We start from the raw sequence: 13073 nt of genomic DNA, 5'->3' as shown, positions 1-13073 counted from the left end.
TGATTTTGTAAAACTCCAACATTTTGGTCTCTACAAGGAGGAATTCCTACTAATGGGCTACGAGCACACTCAGGGTATTTAAACAACATATTTAAAAGCAAGTTAAGTCCAACAAGATCTGTTTCCTCTATCCAAGAATGTTTTCTGGAGAAATAAATCCCACCCCCATTCATACTGCAAGTCATACTCCAAGTCATGGAGGGTTTCAGTTCACATAAACTTAAAGTATTATATCATAGAATTATACATTGGAAAGGACCTAAGGGGTCTCATCAATCCCTACACACCTAACCACACTAAATAATAGATGATTATCCAAGCCTATGTTTTAAAACATCTAGTGGAGAGGAAGAAACCATTCCATATGATAACCTATTCTATTGATTGACAGCTCTTACTGTCAAGAGGTTCTTCCTAATGTACAATCTATATCTACATTCTTAAGAGTCCAGCTCATTAGTTCTAATCTTACTCTCTATATCAGAGTAAGTCTGAATTATGTGTAGTGAGACAATCCTTCAGATACCCTAAGATCTCTCAATTTTATCATCTGCAAGCTAAACATGCAGTATCTATGTCTGTACAGTACAGTACTTAGGTAAACCATTCCTTCAAAGTCCTTTTACCATTTCCAGCACTTATCTAGACTAGGTACTAATTATCAATATTTTTTTAAAATTGGTTTGAATATAATACTCCAAATAAACCCTGATCAAAGCAGAGTACAGCAGACTTAGCCAATATAAAACATGGAAAGAAAAGAAAAGAAAAAATTAAGCTAAATCAAACAAACTAGAATAAGAGGTATCACGACTACTCTGGTAATTGAAACTATTATTACTAAGGCTTCAGTGAAAAGACCATTGTAATATAGCTATAAACATAAATGTTATCGTCATTGCTAAACTTACTAAACCTAGTACAAGTTAAATCAAGTGTTATATAAATAATACAGCTTTTCTCCTGTGTTGTTTTCAAGCTGTCAAGTTGGTTTTTTTCCCCTTCTTAGCAACCAGGACCAAGTCAGGCAAAGCTTCCTTAAAGCCAACTGGCCAGTGCATAGTAATATGTGCACAGTTTTCTTTCACGTAAAATTAAATATGCATCCCCACTTGAGACTCTACTGCTGATCTATTGCCTTTTTTTCTGATATTGATCCAATGTATGAGACATTTTATATCAACTTAGACTGAAGGAAATCCAAATATGACTAAAAGGATTCCTAGGTGTAGTCAGCATCTTTAATGAGGAAGAAAAAGATACCAAACTATTCCTGGAAGTCCATTAACTTCCTAAAATAAATTCAGCTAACAGTCCCAAACAAGAATAATAGCAATAAATCACATTGAGTATTTATATTGTTTATTATGTAATTGTTTAAAAATGGTAATCAAAAGTTTGACAAAATGGCTTTGAGCTTTACTCTCATATTTTTAAATGAAGCCCTCTATTAAAACTAATGGCAAATACCAAAGAAATAAATCCATAGAGCTGCAAAACTTCTGTCTTATAAAACAACTTGAATACTCACTTGTCCGTGAAACTAAATGCTATATAAATACTTCTACTTTCTATTTCAATAGCTTTGCTTCTCACAAAAAGAGCTGTTCAATCCTACAATAATTTCCTTATTTGAGTAAAACTCAGCGGAGGTTTCACTGCAAACAGACTTAGCACTGAGATTTATTACATTAATTTCTTTATTCTCAATAAGTAAAAGTAAAAATAAAATCTTGTTACTGCATCTGTAGCAGAAAGATCAGCTTCAGTCCTGTTGTCTCTTGTATTAAAATGTTCCTCATGACTGAATCACGTCGGAGAGAAGATTGTAAATTAGTAGTGCTGAGATCATTTCAGAAACAGCTGAAGCACTGAATACTTTAGCCCTTGTTTTAAGCATTTCATCATGCACATTTCTTTTCCACTGTTTTAATTTTATATATATATATTTCCTCTTGTATTGTACCTGATTTTCCAGGTACAATTGGCTTGTCCTGCTATTATAGCATTACTCAGCTATGACTTCTGTTATTTGTCCATAAAAGGAGGTGTGTAGGTGTGTGTGCGTGCACGTGTGTGTATACACACACACACGTTTTATTTGTCATACATATCCATACAAATATGTCTGCAAACCATCTATACTATTAATGTATTGTTCTAAAAAATAAACTACAAGGCAAATGCAAGTTTTCTAAAGTCTATATTTTAAATTCTTCTATGGTGCTCTTGTCTTTTATGATTACCCTTGTTATATCTATTTCTGTTTGTAGGCCCTGTTTCAGTATTTTATCATAAACAGGTCCTAGGTTCATATCTTCTCATCTATATTTTATGTAATAACTTGCTTGTAAGCCAGTAACTGTAAAATGGCATCCCCAAATCTGTAGATAGGATTCAGATACATGTTACATGAAGTTATCCCTTTTTCAGCTATCTAATATATGCTAATATAGCTATCAAATCATAGATTGTTAGGATTGAAGGAGATCTTCAAAATAATCTAGTACACTTTGTCTACCACAAGAATTCATTACTACAGTATCTCCAACAGATGGTTAGACATATTCTGTTTAAACACTTCCAAAAATAAGAATCCATCATTTCTGAGGCAGTAGTCTGTCTCACTAGTTCTTATTACCATATTAGAAAATGCTTTCCTGATTTTTTTCCCCTTGTACTTTAAACTATTATTTCTTGTCTTCTGGAACAACGCTGAACCAGTCTTCCACATGACTGTTGCTATTTTATGGTGTTCTGCCAACTTGTTCTTCTCTAAGTCTAAACATATCTAATATCTCCAAATTGTCCTTGTAAGCTGTTCCTTTAATGCCATTATCATTTTGGTTGCTGTCCTTTGGATGCATTTTAGTTTATCCATGTCCTAAAATGCCATGGCCAGAATAAACCACATCACTTTGATAACAGATCTTTTTCTCATATACTGCTTCCCCATAAGTTGTCCTGGATGCAATTTTCACGTCTTTGATGTTTCCTACTGAAGTGAAACATTTTGTGCCTGATGCATTTAATTTTGATGGTTGCTGCATGTTGTTTCAGCTTCCAAAGTTCCCCTTCAATCTAATACTGACTTTTGGAGTATTAGCTGCCTGTGTGTAGCCTGAAAACTTGGTAATATTTTCTAATATTCATCCAAATCATAAATATGCTAAAACAACACAATACTTGAATCAAGACTTTATCACTTCCTTCTAGCTAGATGAGCAACTGCTAAATCTCACTAAAGACTGCTGAAGACAGCTGCCAAAGTTACAGCAATGATGTAAAAGTAACTTTGTGACCAATCCCCACATTTTCATCTTTTGCAATGTCTATCTCACAGTCACATGTTCACTGTTACAGCCAGTTAGTACATTTGCTCTATGCCCAAACTATTTTTCCCCAGGCAGAGTTTAAACAAGCAATCACTTTCTAAACTGATTCAGTCAACATAGCAGTGTTTCCGGAAAAGATGCTAACCATAAATTGATATGGTGCTCTGTGATTTTAATTATCCACCTTGCAGCTGCTGCCTGTAACTTATAAGACTTTAATTACTTTCAGCCCTTTACCTTTTCTTTGTCTCCTTAGTGGCTGAGACTCCAAGCCACCAGCACAGTAGGCAAATAGTAAGCACTAGCACATTTCTTTGATCACATTTCTCATTCTACACCTACTTCTTCTCTTATAATCCCTTTCTTTCCAATGAATGTAAATTGAAACCTTAATTCTTTCTGGCTGATTATCCCAGTGCCAAAGTGAGCATTCCAAAAGATGGGGAATGGGGGGAGGGGTTTGAAGTAAAATTGTAATCACAGTGGTATTTGCTTGATTTTCCACTTAGAAACTAAGTCATCAGTTCCAATTGTGGTTGCTAAATGAGAACTATCTGTATTTGCTTTCCTGCTTTAAAACTTGTAGTTCTTCAGGTTTGTTCCCCAATCAAAACATGTATAGAATCATTGCTTAGGCCATAGCTTAATGCATTCTTTTCTCTATGTAGTCATTATTAGCTGTCTTTTTTTCCCTTTACATCCTTTCAAGTCCTGTTCCCAATACTTTTTTCAATACTTCAATACTTTTTCAGGACTCTTTCTCCTTTTCCATATGGTTAAATTTTAGCTCCAAAATTAGGTTTGAAATATATTGAATATATTTTAAATATATTCAGCTTTCATGAGATGTACCCCACCTTTTCCAAGAAGTCTGTCTAAATAGAAAAATATTTTGGGAATCTGGGTTGTTACCTTTGATACCATCTGTGTGCCAGGTTGTTACTTATAGAATTTTGTCTGGTCCTGTCGTAGCCTTTGATGGAAGGAGCAAAAAAACATGTAGATGTGGCTGAGGCAAAATCTTTCTATTGCTTGGGTTCTATTCAAATCTGTATCTGTCTGGATTAGTAGAAATCTTCATCCTGGAATAAGATCAAAAAGTACAATGGGACACAATGTGGAATAATGGTTTCTTTAAATATCACTGTAATTATGTATATCCTGGATAAATAAAGGACAAAAAGAGACAAGTGAGCAAGAAGGGAGATAATAGACAGACAGACAGACAGACAGACAGACAGACAGACAGACAGACAGACAGACAGATGATAAACACCACACAAATATGCAAATTTAATTGAAATTAATTTAATTGAATTTTAATCCCTATGTTGTTATTCAATTTCTCCTCAATCATTCTAACATAGTATTATGTTTTTAATTTTAATCAGTTTATTTTTAATGGAAGCTTCATTGAATTATTCTAAAGATCTCCAGAAGAAAATTTTCAAGACTTTCAACAACATAAGGAATATTTTTACTTAGTGATCAGCCCTACAAAATTATGCTTATTCTTTTCATGGTGTAGAAATGTGAATGTTTCCTACAGTTCATAGCAACTACTAAATAATTCCTTTAGCAAAATTTCAATGAATTAACTATTTACACAGAATATAGATGGGAGTTACCCTAATAGTAGAGCAGAGACAAAAAGAAAAAAGAAATACATAGCTGAGCTACATGTTCATTTTCAAGTTATGTGAAAATAATCTATGGGTAAATATAAGTTATAAAAACATCCAAGCCTATGAAATAATTTCTTAAGCAACTTACAGTATTTTCACAACTTCTGCATTGCAGTATAGAACCATGTTTACACCAGGTGCAAAATGGAAATGCTTGCAAAATGTTTCTAAAGTGTTACTTTTCCTGTTATTTGAAACCTACATTTGTAGAACTTCTACATATCACTGTAAAATTATCATGTAAATATGACTGTATATTTGAAGCATGCATTTTGAATTGATTTATTCATAGATTCTCCATTCATTTCTGAAATGAGAGTGTGCCACTGTATCTTAATAAAACAACTTACTGAGTTACAATTTAGTTGCTCACTGTGTTTGCCTTTGAAACAGAGTTTCATTAAAGGGAGAAGCAAAGCCTTTTTCTATCATCTCAAAAAAAAAAAAAACCTTGAAGGTTTTGTTAAGAAGCAACATTATAAATGAAAGAGCAGTTCATTTTTCCCTTGAGAACCTTGGTTTATATTATTGTATTTATTTCACTGTATAGAAAAAAAAATATTGCATCAACTGAAATAGAAGATAACGCTGTCCAAGGACAAACTGTATTAACTTCCAGACCACTGACAATAAATTATATCTATTTTTATGACTAATGGTTTCTAATCTCTCAGGAGAAATTATGCACACTAAATCCTAACAGCCGCTTTTCTAGAAAATTCCATCCCAATTTCATTTGCATGAATTAAGATAGGACAGACCTATCAAGTATCCATAGATATTTATGAAAAACAGGTTCACTGAAAATAATTACAGTTCCTTTTCATATTTATTTGGAAATACTTTTGGGGTGAGAGTGTTTAAAGCTTGAATATGTTCATAAGAAATGCTTACCTATGTGTAATAGAGGAAACTTATTGCTTTAGGCAACACTCTTGTACATTTTAGAGACTGATTGGGCAATGTAACCTCTTATAATAAAATCTTCAAAGCTGGAAAGATTGGGGAACTCTGACTTAACATTTTATTATGTTACGTCAGAGTTCCCCAATCTTTCCAGCTTTGAAGATCAGCAAGTGGGGAGGAGCAAAGGGGGGTTCTACACAAGTTATGGGCACACATGCCCACCACTTGCACAAATGGAGCACACACGCTCACCTGCCACTTCTGTGGCCTGGTTCCAAAGTACTCAAGGATTGGTAGTGGGCTATGGCCTGTAGGGTTGGGAACCCCTGTGTTAATCTACTCTAATATCCATCTCCAAATGGTCTTAGTGACTTCAGACTTGTATAATTGTACGTGTCATATTTAGGCCTGTTGCATTTCCAATAGTGATAATTACAATATGAGTAATGGAAAAGCTGGTCTTTTTGACCAGGTCATGGTACTCTGTTCATATTACAATTATACTATGGGGAAAGAGTGATGGATGGCATGAATGTCAACTCTCATAGCATATTCATATTGTATAGACAGAACATTGATTGAATCTAATAACCAATGCAACTATTCTTCAGCTAGTATTACAAAGATCATCTAGTTGTAAGAGCAGTGGGTGTTATACTTTATAGGTTAAAATAGGTTAAAATAGGTTAAAATAGCATTCAAATAATTTAACAACCGGTTCTTTGCCCTAATGACTAGCTTGGTAGGTGTGGTTTGGTGGTCATGTGTCTGGGTGGGTGTGGCCAACTCAACGTCAGTCATGTCCATGGGCACTTTGCCTTAACTGTTACAATGTAATCAGGGTTAACTGGAGAGGCAGTTTCTGTAAGCTGGGCAATAAAGATTAGGCTAGAAACAACACCAGAATGTTTCTTTCCTGCCTTCCTTACAGGATTAGCCCTGCAAAGCGGGGAAAAAACAAAATGAGATTTCTTCCAAAAACCGGTTCTCCAAAATAGGTGGGAACTGGCTGAATCCCACCACTGACCTAAAGTATACATCCTTATTATGCCACCATTATGTCAGAACTCCCCTTTATAATGTGCTGCTGAGGACCTCAATTTAATTTCCTTGCTATGCAGACAACTGAAGACATTAGAACTAAAAGAAGTTAGGTAATGTTATGTTTATTTGTTTTTATTCATGTAAGACATCATATTACCTCTTGGTAAAATCTGACTTATGTGATACCAATATCAAAATGATCCCTGAGTTCTAAAACTATATATGAGTGGTCTAGTTAGTCTTGTAAAGGAGACCAAGGGAATCCAAAACTATAGTTTAGGCTAAGAAATTAAAAACATGGAATAAAGTAAATTGTTTGCATATTGTTGCCAAGAAATTGTTGGCTATGTCTATAGATACACTAAGTTTAAACCAAAGATTTACTTTTATTGGCATTGAGAAAAGAGCAAACTCAAGAATAATCCACAAAATGTTACAAAGCTCATGAAATAATCTATGGTGCTGGTAGGGAAGGTCAAAGGAACCAAATTATATAAACAGCATAATGCAATTGCAACATGAGTTCCACCTTTTTGTACATATTTTCAAACACATATAAAAGGGAAATAAGTTTTCTTGCAATGGTGTGACACTTTTTTTCATTAGAATGAAAGCATTAGGATTCTGCATAAGCATTTCATATTAAAATGAAAGGCAATTTTCATAAAGGCAGTAAACATATTTCAATAAGGAACATTCAATCATATGCTGAACTTATTCATTTTAACAATTTCAGTTTTAATGTCATTCTAGATTTCATTTAGTAACTGGTTCTATTAGCAAGAACATGTTGCAAAATGTAATGCTATACAAAAGGCATTTTGTTGGCTATATGGGAAGTTCATTATTCCTTTATTCACTTATGTTTAGTTGCTATCTCTTGTTCTAGTCATCCTTTTTCTATATGTGTATGGAATATTGATGTTGTTAATTCCAAGACTTGAGAATAGAATTGATGTAAATGAGTTAGGGTGCTGCATTAAAGTGCAATGACTGCTTTATAGCATCCTATGTGATTTCACCTTGAGGCATGCTGGGCTGGCAAATTGTGTACACAAAACCATTCAGCAATGCTAAGGTGTATCTAAATACAATCTAAATTTCAATCCACCTCTGAATGTAATTAAATTAATTTAATATTTAAAAACTGTTAATAATTATGTATCCACCTATTTGATAATGAAATAAAATTATCTAAATTTAGGAACAGAATAACAGAGTTGAAAGGATCTTGGATGCCTTCTAGTCCAACCCCTGTTGAGATAACCCTATACCATTTCAGACAAATGGTTGTCCGATCTCTTAAAAACATCCAGTGTTGGAGCACTTCTGGAGCACAACTTCTGGAGGCAAGTAGTTCCACTGGATTAATTATTCTGTCAGAAAATTTCTCCTTAGTTCTAGGTTGCTTCTGTCTTTGCTTAGTTTTCATCTATTGCTTCATGTCTGTCTTCAGATGCTTTGGGTAATAGTTTGACTGCCTCTTCTTTGTGGCAACCTCTGAGATATTAGAACATTGCTATTGTGTCACCCCTAGTCCTTCCTTTTATTAATAGCAATAGCAATAGCACTTGGACTTATATACTGCTTCATAATACTTTTACAGCCCTCTCTAAGCAGTTTACAGAGTGAGCATATTGCCCCCCCAACATTCTGGGTCCTCATTTTACTCACCTTGGAGGGATAGAAAGTTGAGACAACCTTGAGCCGGAGAGATTTGAACTGCCAAACTGCATTAAACTAGGCATACCCAATTCCAGCAACCATTCTTTATATGTTTTAGCCTTCAGACTCATAATCATCTTTCTTGCTTTTCTCTGCACTCTTTCTAGAGTTTCAACATCTTTTTTTACATCATGGCATGCAAAAATGGATGTAGCATTCCAAGTGTGGTCCTACCATTTTAAAGTGCTATTAACACTTCACATGATCTTGATTGTATCTCTCTGTTAATGCAGCCTAGAACCGAGTCCCTTCAGGGAGAGGGGGCGGTCTAGAAGTTTAATAAATAAATAAATAAATAAATTAACTGTGTTGGCTTTTTTGGCAGCTGCTGCACACTACAGGCTCATATTTTAAGTAATTGTCTACTAATTGTCCAGGATCCCTGTCACAGTGACTACTATTGATAATTTATGCAATTTGCTAAAGAAAGCACAGAACAGTATGTGAAAGATGCTGCTGAAGACAAAAAGGCGAAGTACTGAGGTCAATTATATTCAGAATGACTTTGAGACTCTCCAGATTGTCCCTCAAGCCATAGACATCTCATGACTGGAATAATTGCAATGTTATCTGAACTGGACTGCTTCTGTAGACCTGTTGGAATGGCTACTACTTTGACATGCTCAATAATAATGTGCCCGCTATTGTTATTTAAGTTGCACTTATTGCCAGTTGGATTCTAGGTACAGTTGATATTGGTTTCTGCACATGATAATAGAATTCTTTATTGGCCAAGTATGATTGAACACACAAGGAATTTGTCTTTGACACATATGCTCTCAGTGCACATAAGGAAAAAATAAAATATATTCATCAAGAATCATAAGATACAACACAGTGATAGTCATAGGATACTAATAAGCAATCAAATCATACTAGGAAACAATAAAAACAATATATGTTGTAAAGATATAAGCAACATGGATATAGCCATAAGTGGAAAGAGATAGGTGCTAGGATGAGAAGAAGAATAGTATTACAGTCTTAGTAAATAATTTGACAGTGTTGTGGAAATTAGTTGTTTAGCAGAGATGGCATTCGGGGAAAAACTGTGTCTTGCTGTGCTGGTGTGCAGAGCCCTATAGCATCATTTTGAAGGTAGAAGTTGAAACAATTTATGTCCAGGATGTCCCTTCGGGGAGAGGGGGCGGTCTAGAAATCAAAACTTAAATTAAATGTGAGGGGTCTGTAGATATTTTCACAGCCCTCCTTTTTGACTCGCGCAGTATGCAGGTCCTCAATGGAAGGCAGGTTGGTAGCATATATATATTTTTTTTTGCAGTTCTGATTATTTTCTGAAGTCCGTGTCTGTCTTGTTGGGTTGCAGAACCAAACCAGACAATTGTAGAGGTGCAGATGACAGACTTGATAATTCCTCTGTAGAACAGAATCAGCAGGCCTTTGGGCAATTTGAACTTTCTGAGTTGGTGCAGAAAGAACGTTCTTTGCTGTGCTTTTTTGATGAAGTTTTTGATGTTAGGTGTCTATTTTAAGCCTTGAGATATGATAGAACCTAGAAACCTGAAGGTCTCTACTGTTGATACTGTGTTGTCCAGTATTGTAAGAGGTGATAGTATAGAAGGATTTCTCCTAAAATATACCACCATTTCTACAGTTTTGAGTATATTTAGTTCAAGATTGTTCTGGTTGCACAACAAGGCTAGTTATTCAACCTCCCATCTGTATGCAGATTCATCATTGTCTTGAATGAGACCAATCACTGTTGTATCATCTGCAAATCTCAGTACTTTAACAGAAGGATCTTTTGGGATGCAGTCATTGGTACATAGAGAGAAGAGATGTGGAAAGAGCACACAGCCTTGGGGGGCTCCTGTGCTAATTGTTCAAGTATCAGATGTGATTTTGTCTAGCTTCACCGGCTGTTTCCTGCCTGTTAGGAAGCTTATGCTCCTTTCAAGGATCATAAGCTTCCTAACAGATATAAAGCCTAAAGATATAAAGCCTTTCAAAGGCCCAGGTATATGAGGGACTACCCATCTCTGATAGTTTCTCTCATCCTGTAAGATCAAGATGAATGGATGCCCTCCAGGTGCCTTCCATCAAACACTATTATCAGGACCAGATAAACATGTCTTCTCTATCACAACATCTGTCCCTAAGAGCAGTCTCCCAGAGATTTGTATAGTTCACACTGCAATGATGTTCAGAAAGTCTCTGAAAACTTGGGAATCTCCCAGTCCTCAGCATAGGATATGTAGTGACTCCCGTGTGTTGTCTTTTATGCAGGATGTGTATTTCCTTCTGTACAAATATGTGTCTTTAATTGGGGTGGTTGCTTTTAAAGTTGTAAACCAATCTTGTGGAACAGGGCAGTCTCTCGATTGTCTTTGTGCTTAGGTATATACAGTAACGTATATATTGTATGTATTCATCATTGAAGCTTAGTGTTCTCTTATCAACGCCTACTTTACTTAGCAATATTTTGAAATATTATCCCAAATGCTTTGCCAAGAGTAGAATACATTAGGTTTTGTCTCAAGGATACTGTTTTCTAATAATCTTTTACCCAGAAATGTGACAAAGACAAACATAATCAACTAGTTCCATATTATCATAATAATTCAGCAGCTAATTCTATCGCTATAGCTGGAATAAATGTAAAGCTTTCAAAATATTAAACCAAATATTTCTATTAATGTGTGTGACAGCTTGTTAGAAAAAGCACACTTGTATAACATAAAGTGTTACTGCACACCATGTAAAGCAGTCTGACTTAGACTGAAATTTTGTACCTCAATTATAAATTTATGCATAGACTTAAACAGGAAGATTTACAAGTAGAACATTTTATGAAAGAATGAGGACAGAGCTCATAAACAATCAGTGGGAAAATTTGATATCAACATCTGGCTTCTCCAAGAAAGGTCAGCTATCATTTCATGTTACTCATTTGAAACAAAATCTGATGAGTTAATCAATTCGTACTGCAGATTGTCAACTTTTATTCCACATTCCTATACTCAGCTATTTCATTTGCTTAAGCATTATAACTTTCAACAATCACATTTCATTTTTAATTCATGGCAAAAATAAAATACAAGCAATTATTTATTGTTTATTTATTTAACAATTTTAAAAATTGCTGGAACTAGGTCCTACTTAACCAAGAAGATGACACTTCATCAAAGCCACAGTAAATGTCTTCTCTAGAAGTTGTTGCAAAACTGTAATTTTATTATAGGATAGAAGAAAGTGTTAATATAAAATAAAATAAAAATGGAATGATCATGTTAACAGAATTTAAGCAATGCAATATGATATTAATTACATTTAATTAAATCAGTTTTGCTTTGTTTTGTTTTGTGGTTTTGGTCATGACCCCATCTGTTTTGTATTCAAAATCCCTTATTCTAAAAAAAAAATATCAGAGGTTTTAGACTCCTTTATACAGTTTCACTTCTCTATGATATTTTAATTGGAGAGGGGAAGAGAGAGCTATAGTTCTTTTAGAATGAAGAATTATTATTGAATATAGAAGTAGGGCTTAAGTTTCTCTTGCTATACTGGAAATACCAGTAGAATAGAAGAGAAATTAAGATCTAAAAATCAAAATTGAAAGATAAGATAATGGCATAAATATCATGACCTGGCCATCGAAACTACATAATTATGGATGAAACATATAACAGTGATACCCATTGCGATCGGGGCACTTAGTACCACGTCCAAGAATTTTGCAAAATACATCAAGAAATTGCAGCTTCCTGCAATAACACCAGCAGAACTGCAAAAAAACAATACTGCTCAAAACATTCTACATTTTAAGAAGATATTTGGTTGATACTTAGGATGCTGGCAGCAAACCGTATCAACCATTAATACCAGTCAATGGTATTTGTGACACATCTTTAAATATTCAGTTGACTGAGTTTCAGGTTTAATGTAAACCAGAAGGTTTAATACTGGCTGCTCAAGAACAAGCACTACAAACTAATGCCATGAAAGCGAAGATACAAAAAATCCACTGACAATCCAAACAAAGCAATAACAAAGTCTAAACTGTTTCACATTTAATATGTGAATGCAGCAAAATTGCACAAACTGATTAGAAGCTAGACATGACCAAGTTGCTAAATTAATCCACTGGTCATTATGTAAAAAATACAACCTACCTGTATCCAAAAAGTAATGGAAGCACAAAGTGGAAAAAGTTACCAAAAATGAAAAAGGGAAGATCTTGTGGAACTTTCAAATACAGATGGATTGTCATTTGGATATCACGCCAGATATCACGGTTGTCGGGGGCTGAAGCATACAGTTTATTAATAACGCTGTGCCAGAGTCAAAGAAAAAGAACTGGAAAAAAAATCACAAAATATTGCGACCTGGCCATCGAGACAACACAGCTATGGATGAA

The 13073-nt window shown here is 34.6% G+C and overlaps 1 long non-coding RNA gene across 1 annotated transcript in view; it reads right to left on the bottom strand.

The window, feature by feature from the left end:
- LOC309395076 overlaps window positions 1–13073 on the bottom strand; it is an 85294-nt gene that overhangs the window by 20008 nt on the left and 52213 nt on the right. Inside the window, exon 3 of the long non-coding RNA XR_014175849.1 lies at window positions 4248–4417. This is a non-coding gene — a long non-coding RNA (uncharacterized lncRNA). The remainder of the gene's footprint in view (window positions 1–4247; window positions 4418–13073) is intronic.

This window comes from Natrix helvetica, assembly GCF_964273705.1.
Source record: "Natrix helvetica genome assembly, chromosome: 7".
NCBI lineage: Eukaryota > Metazoa > Chordata > Lepidosauria > Squamata > Natricidae > Natrix > Natrix helvetica.
Note: the sequence above shows the minus strand (reverse complement) of the source record. Positions and strands in the feature narration are given on the sequence as shown.